This window comes from Choloepus didactylus, chromosome 4 (genome assembly GCF_015220235.1).
Source record: "Choloepus didactylus isolate mChoDid1 chromosome 4, mChoDid1.pri, whole genome shotgun sequence".
Taxonomy (NCBI): Eukaryota; Metazoa; Chordata; class Mammalia; order Pilosa; family Megalonychidae; genus Choloepus; species Choloepus didactylus.
This window is the reverse complement of record NC_051310.1, coordinates 95,488,847-95,507,313: the sequence shown is the minus strand read 5'-3', so window position 1 is coordinate 95,507,313 and position 18,467 is coordinate 95,488,847. Positions and strand designations below refer to the sequence as shown.

Sequence of the window (18,467 nt, the reverse complement as noted above, 5' to 3'; positions counted from 1 at the left end):
GGAAGCGCCCCGGGGGAATAGTCCAGGGGCGACGGGTGTCCCTAGGAGAGGCGCTCCGACCCGGCTCGGTCCCCGCCCTGTCCCGTGCCATCCTATGCCTTCTCCTGGCCTCAGGTGACGTGGGTAGGGGTGTGACCTCAATGCGCAAGGAAGGAGGTCTGTCCAAGCGAGACTCCTTCGCTTAGCTGAGGAGCGAGGTGGAGACAAACCTTCCACAGCAAGCGCTGCGGATGCACCGCGCGGTGTGACACAGAGCAAAGAGCCTTCCTTTCCCTTGTTGGGTTAGGAGGTCATATACCCTAGGTGGGCTTCCTTTCCTGATCTGTGATCTCTCCTGGGGTCTGGCATGAATGAGCGGATGGATGGATGGATGGACAGCACTGCCTGTAGTGCGGGTCCATCTCATCCAGTCCTGGAATGCCAGAATGGCCATGCATGGGGGTATGGGTGAGCTCTAGGGCTGGGCCCTGAGGAGTGGAAACTTCTGGAACCCTGAAGTGACCTGATGTTGTAGGGAAAGGTAGTAAATGCATTCTTGCTTTCTTTCCCAGGGATTCATCTCAAAACTTACAGTCACAGGAAATAGAGCATTAAGTGTCCCCCACTAGAGAAGGAGCCCTGGAGAGGATAGGTGATGCCCGGGTGCAGGCTTTTGCAGGAGATGACTTTTGAGCCTTTAGATTTTGTCTGTTCAGTACTTGCTGTTATTTATGGTTCTTAAGGTGTTCTCCCTGAGTCCTGTGTACAGAAAATATAATTCTTAGGAGATAAAATAAAGTTTGACAATGACCAACAATAAGTGTTCCAGCATCAAGGAAAAATAAGGAAAAAAAACAGAAAGCCCTGAGCAAAGTGCCAGGGCCTTCTAGAATGTCAGCTCCCTGAGGGCATACATTTTTTGTCTGCTTCCTTCACTGCCGGATCCCCAGAACTTAGAAAAGCACCTGGCACAAAGAAGACACACAGTAGATAGTTATTGAATGAATTCATGAGTCAGGAAAGTAAACCCCAAGTCTGCCATTTCCCACCACAAGCAGACCTTGCTGGGCAGCACTGCCTTATTCAGCCCATCTCTCTGCTTACTGTCACTCCTTCCCATCTCCTCAGTCATTAATAAAACTCCACTAATGGCTGCCACACAGCAGGGATGGCAGGCATAGGGGATGATGCCTACAAATCAGACAGGATCTGCTCTCTGGACTGTCCCAGAAAGGCAGGGAAGAAAGGCAAGAAAAGAGATATATGTCATCAGCAGGGTGAGCTGTGTGTGGAGAGAATGTGTGTGTTATGCTCAGGAAGGACACAAGTGACAGGGACTGGAAGAGCTCAAGGATATTTTACTCAGTGCTTATGAGAAGGACTTTACCAGTTCCAGGCAGATCTGAGCATGACTCCCAGCTCCACCCAGGTGTAACCTTGAGCAAGATATTTAATCTAAAGCTTCGGTTTCCTCATCTACAAAATGGTCATGATGCCCTCCTCAGACTCTGATGTGAAGATGAAATTGAGATAAATAGTGTTAAATGTTCAGGCCAAGGCCAGATACTTATAAATCTAAATGATAATATTACTGTTAAGGTATTAAAGAGATGGTGACCTTTGACCTGAGGCTTAAAGAAGAAGAATAAAAGAATAGTTCTTGGTAAGGATGAGTGAAGTTATGGTTAAATATGTCTGTGGAGGGGAAGAAATCTGGGGGAAACGTCATTCATGGCCTCTGTTTGCTCTGGGAAGGAACTAAACAATATCTGATAAGAACAGTAGGATGAGTTCTGAGTGGGTGATATTGGAGACATTTGGAATAGCTGACTGGGATATGGAAAAGGCACCTGACTAGATAAGAGTATAAGAATTAATAATATCTGTCAAGGGCCCGCAGTTAGGCTGAGAACCAAGGAGGCAAATGATGCAGTTAATCTGGAGTTGGAGCTGGTCAAGGATGTGCTGGAGAAGGAGATAAGAACAACGAGATAGAAGTTTTGGGTGTATAGTTAAAGGAATTGACCAGCGATTCCAGGACCTGGCACAGAGGCTGACATGTAGAGGTCATCACATAAATACTAGTTGAATGCATGAATAAAGGAAGGACTACACAAAATGAGTATATGTTCTGGCTTGGCATTAAAGACAGATGTAGGGGACTCTGGTCATTGCTTACCCAACCTTTTTGCTGCCAAAAGGACCCAAATGCATCCTCGATCTCAGGGAAAGCATCACAATTATCCTAAACCAGTTAAAGTAATCCTGTTCTCCTTTGTTTTGACCAATCAGATATAAAGAAACTCTGGAGGATGTTCCTTCTCAGTCAAAATGATAGAGCTTTTTGTCCCTGCTCTTCTCCTTCCACCTTGGACCACTGGTGAAAATATGATATCTGGAGCTGCAGCAGCCATGTTGCAACCCCAAGGAGATAAGTAATGGACAAAAAGCCCATGTGATAAGGATGAGAGAATATAAAAACAGAAGTAACTTGGGTCCTGATGGCATGGCTGGGCTGCTACACCAGTTCTGGAAACACTTAACTTTGGCTTCTTACTAAGTGAACAACAAATACTATTGTGTATTAAGCCTTGGTGGGTTTGCTGTTACTTCCAGCTGAACACATCTTCATTGCTACAATGGGTAGTGCCACCAACGTACTATTCATGTTGTAGTCTATGTGAAATGCCCCAGGAACTGTGCAGAGTAATATCCTGTCAAGTGGGGAGGATTGACTGGAGAAAGGGTGTATGGTGTTGAGGACTTTCAAAAGCAGATTTATAGAGCCTGAAAAGACAAACTGACAACACTTCAAATTCCTAGGTTCCCAGGCTGCTCTCCTGGGAACTTTTGCCACCTCCACTCCTGTGCCCTATCCCTATCTCTGCTTGCCAATGACATGTTTGTAGAACATGTCAGTAAACAGCCAGCAGGATTACAAGAAGCCAATCTCCCCTTCTGCCTGAAACCTATAGTATCCACTAGTGATTTTCTTGAAGTCTCCATCACTTGGCTGTGGGAAGACACCCCCTCATGTTCTCCATGGAGAAGAGAAGGTATAGCCCATGCATATCATATGTCCCTCAAGGCCAGCAACAGTGTCATGACTCCACGCTCTGCGTCTATTGAGGGTAGGGAAGCAGGTAGGTCTCTGGGAGCAGGGTTGGTCCTTGCAACTCCTAGCAAGTCTTGCAAGTGGTGGCTACTCTTACTGGCAGATCACTGGTTACTCTCAAGATTGAGACACTTACTGACTTACCTGCAATTCCAAGACAACAGGAAAATCCCTCTCTTGTCCTGTCAATTCCTCTTTGTACTTTTAAGCATATAGTCAGACAGCACTGGCTACATGTTCAGCCTTTTCTCCCAGACAGATTAGAAATTTTACAAAATGGAGGTGTAACTATTCTACACTTACTGATTTTTGTAGTACTTGAAGCCAAATTCTTCTTCAATATACATCCATCTTGGGTCTCTCGACTCCACTTCGGAAAATTGCTGCCCTACTGATCATTTCAGCCTGACTTTTGAGTGGCTACTGACTGTGTGTGTGTGTGCTTGTAAAATGGAAAAATACTTTTTGATTGTCTTAACTTTGTGAGAGACTAAGCTCTCCAGGGACACTAGAACAACCTGGATTAATAACATAGTTCTGGTAGGAACTGAAATCCTAACCACAGAGTAATGCTCCTAAGAGCTCCCAGACCTCGCTTGTTCCTTGCCTGTAGCATGCAGAAAGCTACTGTGTTGGCACAAGCAGGCCCACCATTGCATCATCAGATCCAGTACACTGATGGGCAGCCAGTGGGTCCTTAATACACATTTAAGGAATGTATGAATGTTGGCATCAAGCTTATTTAGCAGTGCCAGAATTCATGGTTAAAATTTTTTAATTCCTCACTTTTCCTAGAGATTATACGAATGATATACCAAATACGTAAAAGGTTTAGGTAATAGTGTAGTAGACAGAGCATGCTTTGAATAAGAGAGATAAAGATTAATTATTTAAATCTATATACAGGATCAAGAAGGGGAGAAATTGCAAAACATCTTAAGGATATTTAATATGGAGTCAGTTGCAACCTCAGAGAGGACAGGTTCCACTGATGAGAGGTCAGATCGCTGAGGGTTGAGTGATGAATGCGAAACTAGAAAGGGAGAGAATACAGCACGGACAATGTTCTGAAGAAGCTTTATTGTGAAGGGAGGATCTCCTAGGACTTGACATTTTTCCCACTGCCTGCTCTGACCTCCCTACCCCTGCCTGGCATTTAAGACAACTGAAGTAAAATCTGCTTATCAAAGTGTCCCCAGAAAAAACACTCTGAGTCAGCCTCCTCACCCCCAAAGACCTCTACCTTCTATTAAATTTCAAAAGTCCTTTGAGGAGATGCTAGGCCTGCCTATAACTGTGCCTAGGAATCTCCTCCTAAATGCCTCTTTGTTGCTCAGATGTGGCCCTCTCTCTCTAGTTAAGCCAACTTGGCAGGTGAAATCACTGCCATCCCCCCTAGATGGGATCTGACACCCAGGGGAGCAACATGGGATATGACTCCCAGGGAGGAATCTAGACCTGGCATCATGGGATGGAGAACATCTTCTTGATCAAAACAGGGATGTGAAATGAAATGAACTAAGTTTTAGTGGCTGAGAGATTCCAAAAAGAGCCGAGAGGTCACTCTGGCGGGTACTCTTACGCACAGTATAGACAACCCTTTTTATATTCTAATGAATTGGAATAGCTAGCAGTAAATACCTGAAACTATCAAACTACAACCCAGAACCCTTGAATCTTGAAGATGATTGTATAAAAAATGTAGCTTATGAGGTGTGACAATGTGATTGGGAAAGCTATGTAGACCACACTCCCCTTTGTCCAGTGTATGAATGGATGAGTAGAAAAATGGGGGCAAAAAAAAGGGCACCCAGTGTTCTTTTTTACTTTAACTGTTCTTTTTCACTTTAATTTTTATTCTTATTATTTTTGTGTGGGTGGTAATGAAAATGTTCAAAAATTAATTTTGGTGATGAATGCACAACTATACAATGGTACTGTGAACAACTGATTGTATGCTTTTTATGACTGCATGGTGTGTGAATATATCTCAACAAAATTGAATTTAAAAAAAAGATATGAGGAGAGTAGCTCATGTTTCATGCAAAAAAAAAAAAAAAAAAAAGGTCCTTTGAACATTTCCTTTTCCAAACAGTCCTACCTCATCATTGTCTCAGAGACACAAGGGCAAGTCGTGTTTGGTCTTTGGGTCCAAAGATCCTTTGAGGACCAATGGAAGTTATGGAGAAAAATATGTATATGTGCAGACTCACAAAATATTTCATAAAGTCAAAGAGGGCTCACAGACCACCTGACACTGTGGGGTGTCATGAGCACCCGTTCTAGAGCCCCTACCTCAAGGGCTGGGTATTTGACTAGGACACATGACTCTAGAACTACTGTCATGAAGAGGGTATTCTTGAGGTGCCTGCTCCCAGGGGTGTCTTAATATACATTGCCTAGGGGATTCCTGAGGAACTGCTTCACAACTTGAAAAAAAAAAAAAAAAACTACGGAGAGTGATATCAGCAAGATGGCAGAGTAAAAAACATTAAAGAAGGAAAAAAAAAAAAAAAAAAAAAACAGCAGACCTTTTGTAGTAGCCTTGTCAGTCCTGTTGGTGCATGCCAGGTGGTCATTACCAGGCAAAGACCCCAAAGGGCCCACCCATTCTTTGCTTCTATTCGTGAGGGAGGATGACAGTTCCATATCCTTCTAATGGAAATGGAGAGAATGTGACCCAGCCGCGTGCAAGGTGCGGAAGCCCGGTGCTGAGCTGCTGGCCCAATAAGGAAAAGCGTTGGCTGGGGCTTCTGGCGAGTTTATCTCCACGCACTACATCCGGGACTGCGTGGAGCGCGTCCAGCGCGTCGAGGAGTCGAGCTGGAGGCCTATTGGCTGGGCCCGGCGTCGGCAGCCAATCAGGCGCCAGAGACAGAGACCCCGGCTTCGGCAGAGGGCGCCGCCTTCGGGAAGCTCCGGCTGCTTACCCAGCGGATGGCGTTTACGCATGGGATCATGTGGCCATGCTGACCTACCTGAAAGAGCATTCCCGTTTGCCCAACTTGGTCCCCAGCAGCGCCCTGTGGAAAGCGATGGAGATAGCTCACTCAGCACTCGTGGTAGGCCCTGAAGGACTGCTACCTCAAGCACCTCCGGGGCCAGGAGCAGATGTACCTTTTGGGGAGCGTCCCAGTGAGCCCCTCCTCTCAGAAGCTCAAGCGGTGAGCAGCAAGATTCAGAGGCTCCCGACAGGCGGGAACCACAGAATAAGAGAACTCCACACTTTCCTGACAAGGAATCTGAAAGAAAAGAGATCCAGGAGAATGAAGAAGCAGTCAAAAAGATACTTACAGAAGCTAGTCGGGAGTTTGAAGAGTTGACAATGGATAAGAGCCCTGATTTTGAAATACATATGGCAGTGTGTGATGATGATCCACCCACACCTGAGGAGGACTCAGAAACACAGCCTGAAGAAGAAGAAAAAGCTTTTCCACCAGAGGTGGAAACTGCCTTTAAAATGATCGGCAGTTAATGGAAAAGTTTAACTTGGATCTCTCAACAGTTCCACAGGCTCTCCTGAAAAATAGTGGTGAGTTGAAAGCTACTTCCTCCTTTTTAGCATCCTGTCAGAGGGCTGATGGGTAGATACCCCATTTGGCTCTAACAAGATGGCTTAGATTTGCAGAAAGATGATGAGCATTCCCAAGATGCATGGGTCAAAAAATTTGGTGCCCAGAAGGTAGCTCGGAGGATTGAATTCAGAAAGAATTGGCAAGACAATGAGAAAAGAAAAAAAAGTATGGCAAATGAAGCAGAAAAAAGAGATTTGTGACTTTTGAACTTTAGGGAGTTCTTACATTGCAACTGACACCTGTCTTTTGACCCATGTTGCCATTGCTCTGTGAGTCATAGATTTTATAGACAAGCAGAGTTGTGTATGAGGATAAAAATAAAAGAAATTGGATATATTTAAAGCTATCCCTGGCAAATGTCAGTAAGTTTATGAAAGGAAAATTTATACCAGAGAGAGATTGGTCTATTTAGTACACCATTCCTTTGCTGGAATGGAAATCCTGCTGTATTGGTGACAGAAACTAGTGACAGAGTCAAAAGAGGGAAATTTGGAGGAATAGGCCTTTTCCGGCAGCATGAATCAAAATCTCCTATCCCTTGGCAGAAGCTCCACTAGATTGTGCTAGATTCCAAATCAAAAATCCAGAAATACAGGAAGATTTATTTACAGGGCATTGAATTTGGGTAAGTCCAGACTCTTGCATCTCCTAGCATATTTCCCACCGAGCTCTGATTTCTAGATTGCTTTGAAAATCACACAATCCCTTTTCTAAGGTAACATTTGGAAACCCTGTTCTTTGGCTGTTCTTTTCTCCAAGCCCTTGTCAGTCAAATGCCTAGCATATGTTTCTTTACCTAACACCTAATTTTGTATAGAACCCACATAAAGTCCTAGAGAGTGTCAAGAACAGTCTTATTCTGTTAATAATAATGTTTTTTTTATTTACTGAGGATGGTTTTATGCTAAGAACTGTGTTAAAGATTTTTAAATTAGTGGATTGTTTTCATTTGTCCTGTTGCTTTCATCATTTAAAATAAAACAATTTTGTATTTGAGTCTTAAAAAAAGAACAGCAGACTGGCAGGATCAATTCTTAGAACTCTGGAAAACAAAACTTTATAGCAACCAAGTGAACACTGAATCAAGGAAAAGTCAACTTAAAACTGTAGGAAAGGGAGGATTGTGGTAAGATGGCAGAGTAGGAAGCTCCAGGAATCAGTGCCTCCACCAAAACAGCTATTGAACTTGCAGAAACTGTCTGAATCATCTATCATGGAACTCCAGAGTCTAGTGGAATACTATACAGCATCCAAAAAAGAACTAGAGGAAGAGGCTGTTAAGCTGCAGCAAAAGCAGCAGAAGAATCTTAAAGAGAGTACCCTTCCTCAAAACTATGGACAGTAGTTAAAGGGCTGTCGTAACTGGGTGAATGCCAAATCGAGAAAACACTGCTTCAAAAGTCATAGGAGAAGCTCCTGATGCCATTACCCATCCCAGGTGCAGTGTGGATCTGCCCTATGCACCTATTGTGAGACCGTGGTCCTGTTCCCTAACTCATTCTATGAGGCCATATACAAAATAATGAAGGTGGACTCCTATCCCACACCATATACAATAATCATCTCAAAATGGATCAAAGATCCAAATATAACTGCAAGAACTATAAAATTCATAGAAGAAAACAAAGGGAAGCATCTTTTGGACCTTGTGTTAGGCAATAGTTTCTTAGACTTTATACCCAAAGCACAATACAAAGGAGGAGGAGGATGAGGAGGAGAAGAAATAGATAAATGGGACCTCATCAAAATTCAAAGAATTTTTTCATAAAAGACAACTGAGAGGAAATATTTGGAAATTACATTCCAATAGGGTTTAATATCCAGAATATATAAAGAACTCCTACAACAACCCAATTTAAAAATGGGCAAAAGGCTTGAATGGACACTTCTCCAAAGAAGATATACAAATGCCTAAAAACCACATGAAAAGATGCTCAACATTATTAGCCATTAGGGAAAGGCAAAACTATAATGAGATACCATAAGGCTATTAAAAAACAGAAAATTACAAGTGTCAGAGAAGATGTGGAGAAATAGGAACACTTGTTCATTGTTGGTACGATTGTAAAATGGTATAGCTTTCATTGTAGACAGTTTGGTGGTTCCAAAGTAAGTTAAGTATAGAATTACTATAAGACCCAGCTGTTCCACTTCTAGGTATATGCTCGGAAGAATTGAAAGCAGGGACTTGAACAGATATTTGCACACTGACGTTCATAGCAGCATTATTCACAATTGCCAAAAGAAGTAAGCAATCTAAGTGTCTGTCAACAGACAAATGGATAAAGAAAATGTGGTATATACATATAATATTTAACCATAAAAACAAATGAAGTTCTGATATTGTGACAACATGGATGAAACTTGAAGACATCATGTTGTGTGAAATAAGCCAGAAACAGAAAGACAAATATTGTATGATCTCATTGATGTGAACTAATTAGAATAAGCAAATTTATGGATTCAGATACTAGAATGTAGGTTTCTAGGGGTCAGTGTAGGTATAAGAAATGGGAAATTAATGCTTAAACTCTACAGAATTTCTGTTTGCGGCGATGGAAAAGTTTTGGTAATGGGTGGATGGTAGCACAATATTGTGAATATAATTAATGGAACTGAATTATATATCTGATATGCTTAAAAGGGGGAATTTTAGGTTGTGTATGTTAGTTGAATAAAGTTTTTTTTTTTTTTAAAATAGGACTGCAAAAATAAATCCTAATGTAAACCATGGACTATAGTTAATAATACAATTGTAATAATATTCTTTCATAAATTATAACGAATTTACCAAATTTATGCAAGGTTTTAATAATAGGGAGGTTATATGGGAATTCTGTATTTTCTGCATGATTTTTCTGTAAACCTACAACTTCTCTAATTTAAAAAATCCCAATGCCCAGGCCACTCTCCAGACGAGTTAAATCTGTATCTGTATTTCTGTGGGAGTTTTTTTATATAATTCCCCATGTGATGCCAACATTCCCCCAGAGTACTGTGTGCTAGTGGAAAGACCAATAGTCTGAGAATAAAATTAACAACTTAAAAAAATAACTGCTAGGTAAGCCTCTTGGTGCTTTCTTGGTGCCCTTCCCTCACCCATTCCCAGGTTCAGTGTAGCCAAAGCTCACACTTCCAGTGCAGGTACCTGGTCAAGAAAGAACACAGTCCACCTTATTCATGGATTGGTGTGTATGTATGTTTCTTCCACCCTGTCTGGTAGCAGCCTCAAGGACTGTTTCATGATATTCATCTCTGTATTGCCTTTCCCAGAACTTACTCTGAATGGCGAAACAGCAGGTATGTCCACTAAAACACTGTAAGAGAGCAATCAAATGGCAGCCAACTGAGCACGAGACTCTCTATAGATCCAAAGACATAAAAAGGTTGAAAGTAAGAGAATGGGAAAACTAGTCCATGCAAATAGCAAACAAAAGAAAGATGGGGTGGCTATACTAATGTCAAACAAAATACACTTTAAGTCAAAAACTGTTGCAGGAGACAAAGGACATTATATATTGATAAAAGAGTCTATCCATCCAGAAGATCTAAAAATTATAAATGTATATGCACCTAACAACAGAGCCCCAAAATACATGAAAAATATTGACAGAATTGAGAGGAAAAATAGACAGTTCTACAATAATTGGAGGCTTCAATATTACCACTTCTAATAATGGATAGAACATCTAGGCAGAAAACCAATAAGGAAACAGAGGACTTGAACAATACTATATATAGAACACTTCATCCAACAACAGAATACACATTCTGCTCAAGTGCATATGAATCACTCTCCAGGACAGACCATATGTTAGGTCAAAAAACAAGCATCAATAAATTTTTAAAGATTGAAATCAAACAAAGCATCCTCTCCAACATAATGGAATGAAGCTAGAAATCAGTAACAGAAGGAAAACTGGAAAACTCTCAAATAGGTAGAAACTAAAGCACATACTCCTAAATGACTGGTGGGTGAAAGAAGGAATCATGAGGGAAATTAGAAAGTTCTTAGAGATTAATGAAAATGAAAATGCAACATACCCTGATGGGTACAGAGTGGCAGATCTTATGTTATCACAATAAAATGTTGAAATACTATAGAAGCTTTAGAAAATGCACAAATTTACTCTGTTTTTCATTTTTAAATCTAGAGAGACTCTGTTTGGGAGGGGGAAGTTTGGAATTCATTCTCAATTGGAAACAGGTATGACATGGCTCTGCCTCCCCCACCCCACCCCCCATATCTCCCTGACAACATGGGTGAAGATGATGGCGGTGGAGTCCCATTGGCCCCTTGTAGCCTGTGGGTAAATGCTCTGAACAGTCTCTGCTCTTCTGGCTAGCAGGAATACAAGGGGGTCAACCACCTGTCTGGGCTGTGGTCCTGAGGTGGGGGCATGCCTCATTGGTTCCAGACAAGTTAGATACTTGGCATCAGGGCACTGGTCCTAGGACCAAGTATGCTGGAATCCCTGTTCTGACTCTCCCCAGAAGAAGGGGATGTGAGCACACTTTTGATCCCCTCTAAGCTGCAGTTTCACTGGCTCTGTGCTCATGTAGTTCAGCTCCTTCCAGCATGAACTAGACAGGGTAGCCCAGGAGATCAGCTGAGTTGACCTGAAGATGTTTCCCCCCATCTTGTTGTTTCATCTCTGCCCACTCTTCAAGCTAGTCTTCTGGTCTTTGAGTCAAATGCTTCCTGTAAGAAATGTGTTTGGAAGTAAAAGCCACCCAAAACAGTTGCAATTAGAAATAGTTTTAAAAATCCGTAATTGGCTAAACACTAATATGAAAAGGCACAAACAGACACACTGCTAAGCAGACCCTTACTAGTGGGAATGTGGGATTTCATAGATTGATCCTTAAAGCATTAAATTCTTACCAAGATATGCAAAGTAGTGATTGATTATCTTAAGCAGTCACCTTTCTTAATTTTTCTTGTCTGAATCCTTCTTGGAACAGCCCAGCTCTGATACCTGAAGAGTCGTCTGCTGTGATTTCATCCTTGTGCTGGGAAATGGTGTAATAAGGTGGGCTTAGGAGGCAGGTAGACTTGGGCTGAGTCCAAGTTCCAACACTCCCTGGGTATTTGAACTTGGAAGTCACTTCTCCAGTTACCTCACTTGTGCAGTGGAGGTGATAGCGTCTAGCCCCAGTCTTGGGTGGATTAAATGAGATACCATCCACCAGGCACCTACCACTGTGCCTAGCGTTTTGATAAGGGTGCTGAGTAGCTGTGATTTCCCTCTAAGCTAGAAGTGGCTCGTTTAGAGCCACTAGAACACACGCGAGGCTGGCACTGGCGTGCTTCTGCATTCATGAGGCAAAGTCGGCAGAATGGCACAGAGCAGGGCAGACCTGTGGTTTTGGGAGATGAGCAGCAAGCAGTTCTTCTTGGCTGAATCTCCACGTTTTGTGAAAGGTTTGAGGAAGGAGGGAGAAACTGGGGGCAGAATACCAAAGACTTTGCCTTGAGCGACTGAAGTAACTACTTACACCTCAATTAGAGCTGTCTGGATTATGAAAAGGTCGGGAACTTTGGGAAAAAAGTGGTCATGTAATTTTGGAATTTATACAACTGAAGCAAGGGTAGCCTGGGTGGGATAGCAGGGTTTCTGAGTCAGGCAGAACTAGGCTTGGATTCCAGCTTGACCACTTACCAGTGGAGGGATGGTGGAAGGTGAGTTTTCTCATCAGAGGTGTGTGGATAACAATACTCACCTTAGAGGATTCTGATGAGATAAAGCTTGCTAGGCTCGGCAGCAGTAGCTGTCATGAATCCCATGGTTCAGGAAATCAGATGCCAAACACTTTGGAGATATCATAGTGTTAACCATGGCTTTTACCTAAAAGGAAATGTTTCTGTGAGGTGCAGGATTTTGAAAAAGGAAATTCTGAAGAAAACATTTTGAGCAATCCAATGAGCACAAAGATGGGGAGGCTGCATGGGAAGCCTTCTCATTAGCTTGGGTATTGAAAGCCCATGTGGCAGTTGGAAGGAGATCACATATCCAAGGAAGAATACAATTGACTTCATTTCTTCTTCTTTATACTCTCCCATCTTCAAAACAAACTCTCCCCCAATCCTGCTCCCCCCTCCAACTACTCCCCTTTTCTTGTTCAGTAATGTTTATTCAGTGTGGACACACGCTGTCTCCGCAAACCCATCTCTTAGTCCTTCCTTGACCACCTACAGCCTGCCCACTTCCCTCCACTGAGCCTTCCCTCACCAAGGTCACACAGAGACCCTCTGATTGCTACGTTGCAGCAGCCTCACCATTGCCCTTACCTTCTTGGCCTGGGCACCATTTCCATTCAGTTCAGCAAGCGTTTATTATATACCTGCTCTCTTCGGGCACGAGAAATGCTAGGGTAACTGTGATAAAGTCAACCACTTCCTCTCTTCCTGAAAGTCTCTTTTCTCTTGTTTTTTTCAGTGCTTTTCTTTCTTCCTCCTGTCTCTCTCACCGGCTCATCTTCCCCAATCACCGTCTAAATGGGGTTCCTCTTGACTTACTTCTCATCTCAATTGACATACCCAATTTCAGGAGAGCTAATGATCACAGCCAGCCCAGATCTCTCTTCTCAGCTGTTGACCCTAATTTCTTGCTTCCAATTGACACTTTCAACTGGAGACTCACAGGCATCTCAGATTCTGCCTGTCCAAAACAAAGCAGAGCTGTTTAATATAGCCTGGGAGATTGGCCCATTCCGCCCTCTCGCTGTTGTTCTCCAGCTTCCCAGTCCTTCTGTCTTCTATCTGTACTTCCTTCTTACGTGTTGCCTCCTGTCTGGGGCTTTCACCTGCTGGCTTCACTGCCTGGAACGTGCTTCCTCCCTCTTAGCCTGGTTCCTGTAGCTCATCCTCTCCAGCTTCCTGAGGGAAACCTCCCTGACTCCCTATAAAGTCCTTCAAAATCACCTGGCTGCCTTGTTAGAAATGCAGGTTCTTGGGACCCACCTTGGACACTCTGATACAGAACCTTCAGGGAAGGGTCCTAGTATTATAGATTTTTGTGGACACCCCAGATCATTGTGGTGCACTCTCAAGTTGAAAGTCAAGTTGAGAAGGAACCAAAAAAGAGGATATATTCTAGATACATAATGAGCAAGTTTTCAAGACTTTAACAACTATCTGGAAATGGAATGTGAGGGAGAGGGAAGAAAGAAAAACCCTCCGGAATTTGAGACTGGGGGAATGACCGTATGTACCCCTTGAGGAACTCTAGGAGCCCTGAGCTGACTTCTGTGGTAATTAATTCGATTGTTATACCTTCAGGTTGATGTGCTAGGGAGACTTGAGTAGGAAATGTATAAAAGTGTTGCTGAAGTCTTCATAGCCTCTCATGTCAACTCATTTCATTTTTCTATTATGGAATTGATTTAAATGTAAGACTATTTTTCATTATTTTCCTTTGCATATTGTTGAAACCCAAGTTGCAAACCCAAGTAAAGGGATAATGCAAATGATCTTAAAGTAGAAGGGTCTGGGTCAATGTTTGAATAGCAGAAGAGAAAAATATCTGGAGTTACGTGAAAGTATGAACTGAAAAAGCAACTGCTTGATTAGAGTTCAAACTTACCAGCACATCTCCTTCACTAGCTATTTTCTAAAACACTTATCCTAATTTATGTTTTTGAATTGCAAAAGGAATATAATTACCCCTTAACCCACTTGCCAAACATTTTCAAGCCTTCTTGGACAGTCTTTCAAAAATGGTCTCTTTTATTAGCATAGTTGTTTAATTGTATTTTAAAATAACAATACAGTGTATTGAAAATTCTAGCTCTATAGACTCAATGTCGTGACCAATTGAAATGCAAGATTAAATTAATAAGAGAAAAAGTGTTTGCTTCCTAATTGTTCATACTATGAAATTTAACCATTGAAATCTGAACCTGAAATTACAGATCAGTCTTAAAGTGGTCTAGCAATACATGAAATTATAACTGAATCCAGTTCTGAAGTTCCAAAAGAGAGAGATAAACAGTGACTAAACTACTGATCATTAAAATAAATCTAGTAAACATAAGAGCCAACAGAGTGTTTTATGCTAACGCTTGTATTTAGGACCCATGCTTTCATAGATATGAAAGTATTTAAATTTGCTGTCACATTCCTTGTGGTCTTAAATCAGCAAAGGCGGACTTCTGCCACATCCAGAACCAAATGTTACTTTCTAAAGATCAGGGAAGTGTCAGGCAATTCATCAGGAGGAAGGAGGACAAGATATCTTGACTCTTTAGGGCATGTTAGGCACTTAACCTTTGCCTTATACTAAAAAAAAAAAAATGGAGAAAACAGCATTTCTGAATCCATGCTTTCTTCCCAGTTTAAAGAGATTTTGGAGTCCTAAATTACAATTTAGGACTTAACTTTAACAACTAGAAATAGAAACGGCTCTTTAGGGCTAGTGATCTAATCCAGCACCCTCAGTTACAAATGAGAACTACAGAGGGGAGACATGGGTTGACCATGTCAATGGCATAGCTAGAAACCCCTCCCTGGGCTCTTGGCTCCCTCCTCCAAGGGAGGCCCCCACCTGGGAACTGGCACTTCTATGCATACTTTTAAACTAAACAAAAGCAGTGTTTCTAATGCACAAGGTTTCTAATATACACCTTCAGAATTTGTCATGTACCCAGATCCTGGAGATTAAATACAAACGACACATCAATCTAGAGCTTATTATTTTTAAAATTGAAATAATTATTTCACTAGTTTATGTTGATAGTTCATTTGCACATGCAGGTGTGGGTATATGCTATTGTCACACCAGAGGTTCAGTTCAATTTTATAAAGATATATAAAGATATATAAAGGACCGTCTACACTAGGTGCCAATCTGGGGATGATGGAGGAAGGCAAAGAGGAATGACATGAAACAAGCCCAAGGAGCTCACCATCCAGCGAGAAGATAGACATACAGCCAAATACACAATACCATGGATTAAGTATAAAAATAAAAGCAGTGGTACAATGCAACTAGTGAACAAGAGCTGATTGTGCCCACCTCTTGCCAACCTTGCTTTTAGTTTCTCCACATTGGTAACTTAAAATTGGCTGGTGGGAGGATTTATACCATAGAAATCAACAAATGCTACGTCTGGAGAGCCAGATGTTAAACACTTAGCAGTACACCACTGGATAGAAGATGTTACAGAAGAGATGAGTTTTGAAGGAAAGAATAGGAGTTTGGTAGAGACTCTTAGAGGAGAAGACAGGAGTAAGAAGGATCCCAGACAGAAGGAACACACATATAAAGGCATAGCATGTTTAGGAAATACAAGTTGATCAGTGGCTCTCAAACTTTAATATGCATCAGTATCAGCTGGAGAGCTTGTTAAAACACAAACTGCTCATCCCTACCCTCAAGAGTTTCTGATTCAATAAGACTGGGATGGGGCTCAAGAATTTGCCTCTTTAACAAGTTCTTAGGTGATGCTGATGTTACTGAGCCAGTGAACACACTTTGGGAACCGCAGAATTAGATGATGGAATACCCCCATGCTGTGCCAAAAAACTTGGATTTCCTATAGCTCCTCACCTTTCAAAGTGTGGTCCAGGGGCCCACGGCATCAGCACTATCACCTGGGAGCTTGTTATAAAAGCAGGCTCTCAGGTCCCCAGCTCAGACCTATTGAATTGGGAGCTGCAGTTTAAGAAGATCCCCAGGTGATTCTTATAAGTAAGCATAAACTTTTGATAAGTGCTGCTCCATCTAGCCCACGGGTTATCAGTAGAATCACCTGGGGAACTTTTCAGACATACTTACACCCAGGCCCTATCTCCAAAGAATAAATCTCAAATTGATTTAGGACTGAGGCTGAGCCTGGGCATTGTTTCAAAGCTCCCAGGTGATTCTAATGTGCAGCCACAGTTGCGATCCACTGGTCCAGCCCTGACCCTCAGTTTGGAGGATTCCTGGTGAAGGCAGCTGCTGTGAATACTCCATGATGAATGTTTGAAAGAACAGCCAAAAAAAAAAAAAAAAAAAAAGCTGCAAAATCATCACTAACTGCTGAGAATGTAACCAGTACAGGACAGACAAATTACTCTGCTTCTGGACCTCTCCCCACTGCCCCCACAAGTTCAGTCTCTGGCTCTTTCCTCTCTTCCCCTTTTTCCTTTTTCTTGTCCTTGACCTTCCCTTCTGTCTTTTAGTTTCTCTCTCCCTCCACAATATGTAATGTTAGTTAATATAAAAAAAAATACTTTCCCCATGGGGAATCATTTCAGTATGTGACTTACTTCAACATTAGATTCATTAGATAATAGGAGAAGAGGAGGGTTTAAAAGTCCCTCTAATTTCTCTAATAAAGTTAAATGGCCTTGCTCTGTCATTTAAATAACAGGTGAATTGAATGTTTTGCATTTTTCCTTTTAAAGCAAAACCAATATCAACTACCAGTTGAAATCCTTTGTATTTGTATTTGCATGTGACCCTTGACTGACACCCAAGGGCTCCCCACCCCACCCCCTGAACCTGACCCTAAACAGAGTGAGCCTCAAACCCTATTGCAGGGTACAGGTCTATGCAGTGTGTATCTTGGAAACGCACTTGGTTTATACACATTAGCTCACATAGTCTTCTGGGATGGTTTGACCCTTCCAAAGGGCTTTGCCCTGTTATGAAAACCATTAGCACTGAACCTCAAAAACATTAGGCTAAGTGAAGGAAGCCAGACACAAAAGACCACCTATTGTATGATTCCATTTATAAGAAATATCCAGAAAAGGCAACGCTGTAGAGACAGAGGTAGATTAGTGATTGTCTAGGGCTGGGGTGGAAAAGAGAAGTGACTGCTAATGGGCACTGAGGTTTCTTTTGGGAGCTATGAAAATGTTCTAAAATTAGGTTATGCTATGGTTGCACAATTCTTAATACAGATGAATTTCATGGTATGTAAACTAGATCTCAGTAAATCTATTTAAAAATAACATAATAGCATTAAATATTTCTCCACATTAAAATATGCGTTTTCACCCTCGTGGTCCTCCAGTGATGTACAGTGAAAAGGAAGCAGTAAGATGGATTGTTTTAACACAAACTAACTTATTTAAGAAAAAATATATTTGCATTGCCTGTGGTTTGATAACATTTTTATTTGTCCTAAAGTACTCTTAGGCCTGGCAAGGCAGGGAAATTAGGGAGGGGAAAGATAGAAGAAAGGGAAGGAGAGTAGAGGGGAGGAGAAAAGATAAAAGAACAGAAAAGAGAAACGAAAAGGGAAAAAGATATAAAAGCCATTTTATGTTCTTTAAAAATAGAGAAATGCCTGAGGAATCGCTTCCCGGCCAGCAGGGGAAGGCAGAGCTGCGGGAAAGGGTTAACCCCGCGGGCGCCGACATCTGGCAGGACCAAGGGCGTTGGCAGAGCCTGGTCCGCCCGTACCAGTCTGTACAGGGGAGCTGTCCCGCCTGCTGATTTATCATTCCCTAATGTCACGGGGATGGGATGTTGGGATTGTGGCTAGAATGTGAAATACGAAAAACACGAAGATTATGATTAAGCGTCTGGGGAAGATCAGTGTTAGCCTGGAGAACAGCTTGTAAAGGGGAGGCATCCTTGGCACTTGCCTGTGGTTTTCAAAACTCCAACACTCAAGGAAAGCAAGCTCGGGGCGGGCGCAGGGTGGTTCCTTGTTTTAGAGCAGACAGAGGCAAAGGTGGAATTAATAAGAGCAAAACCACTTCTGTGCTGTCATGGGGATAGTGCTAGCGCACGCCAGGAGAACCAAAGTCAATTTTAATTAAACAGAGACCTGATGTTGAAGTATAAATAAAACAATGT

The 18,467-nt window shown here is 42.1% G+C and overlaps 1 pseudogene; it reads left to right on the top strand.

Annotated features, from left to right (window-relative positions):
- Positions 1-346: 346 nt before the first annotated feature.
- Positions 347-18,101, top strand: LOC119532741 (annotated as a pseudogene).
- Positions 18,102-18,467: the final 366 nt, after the last annotated feature.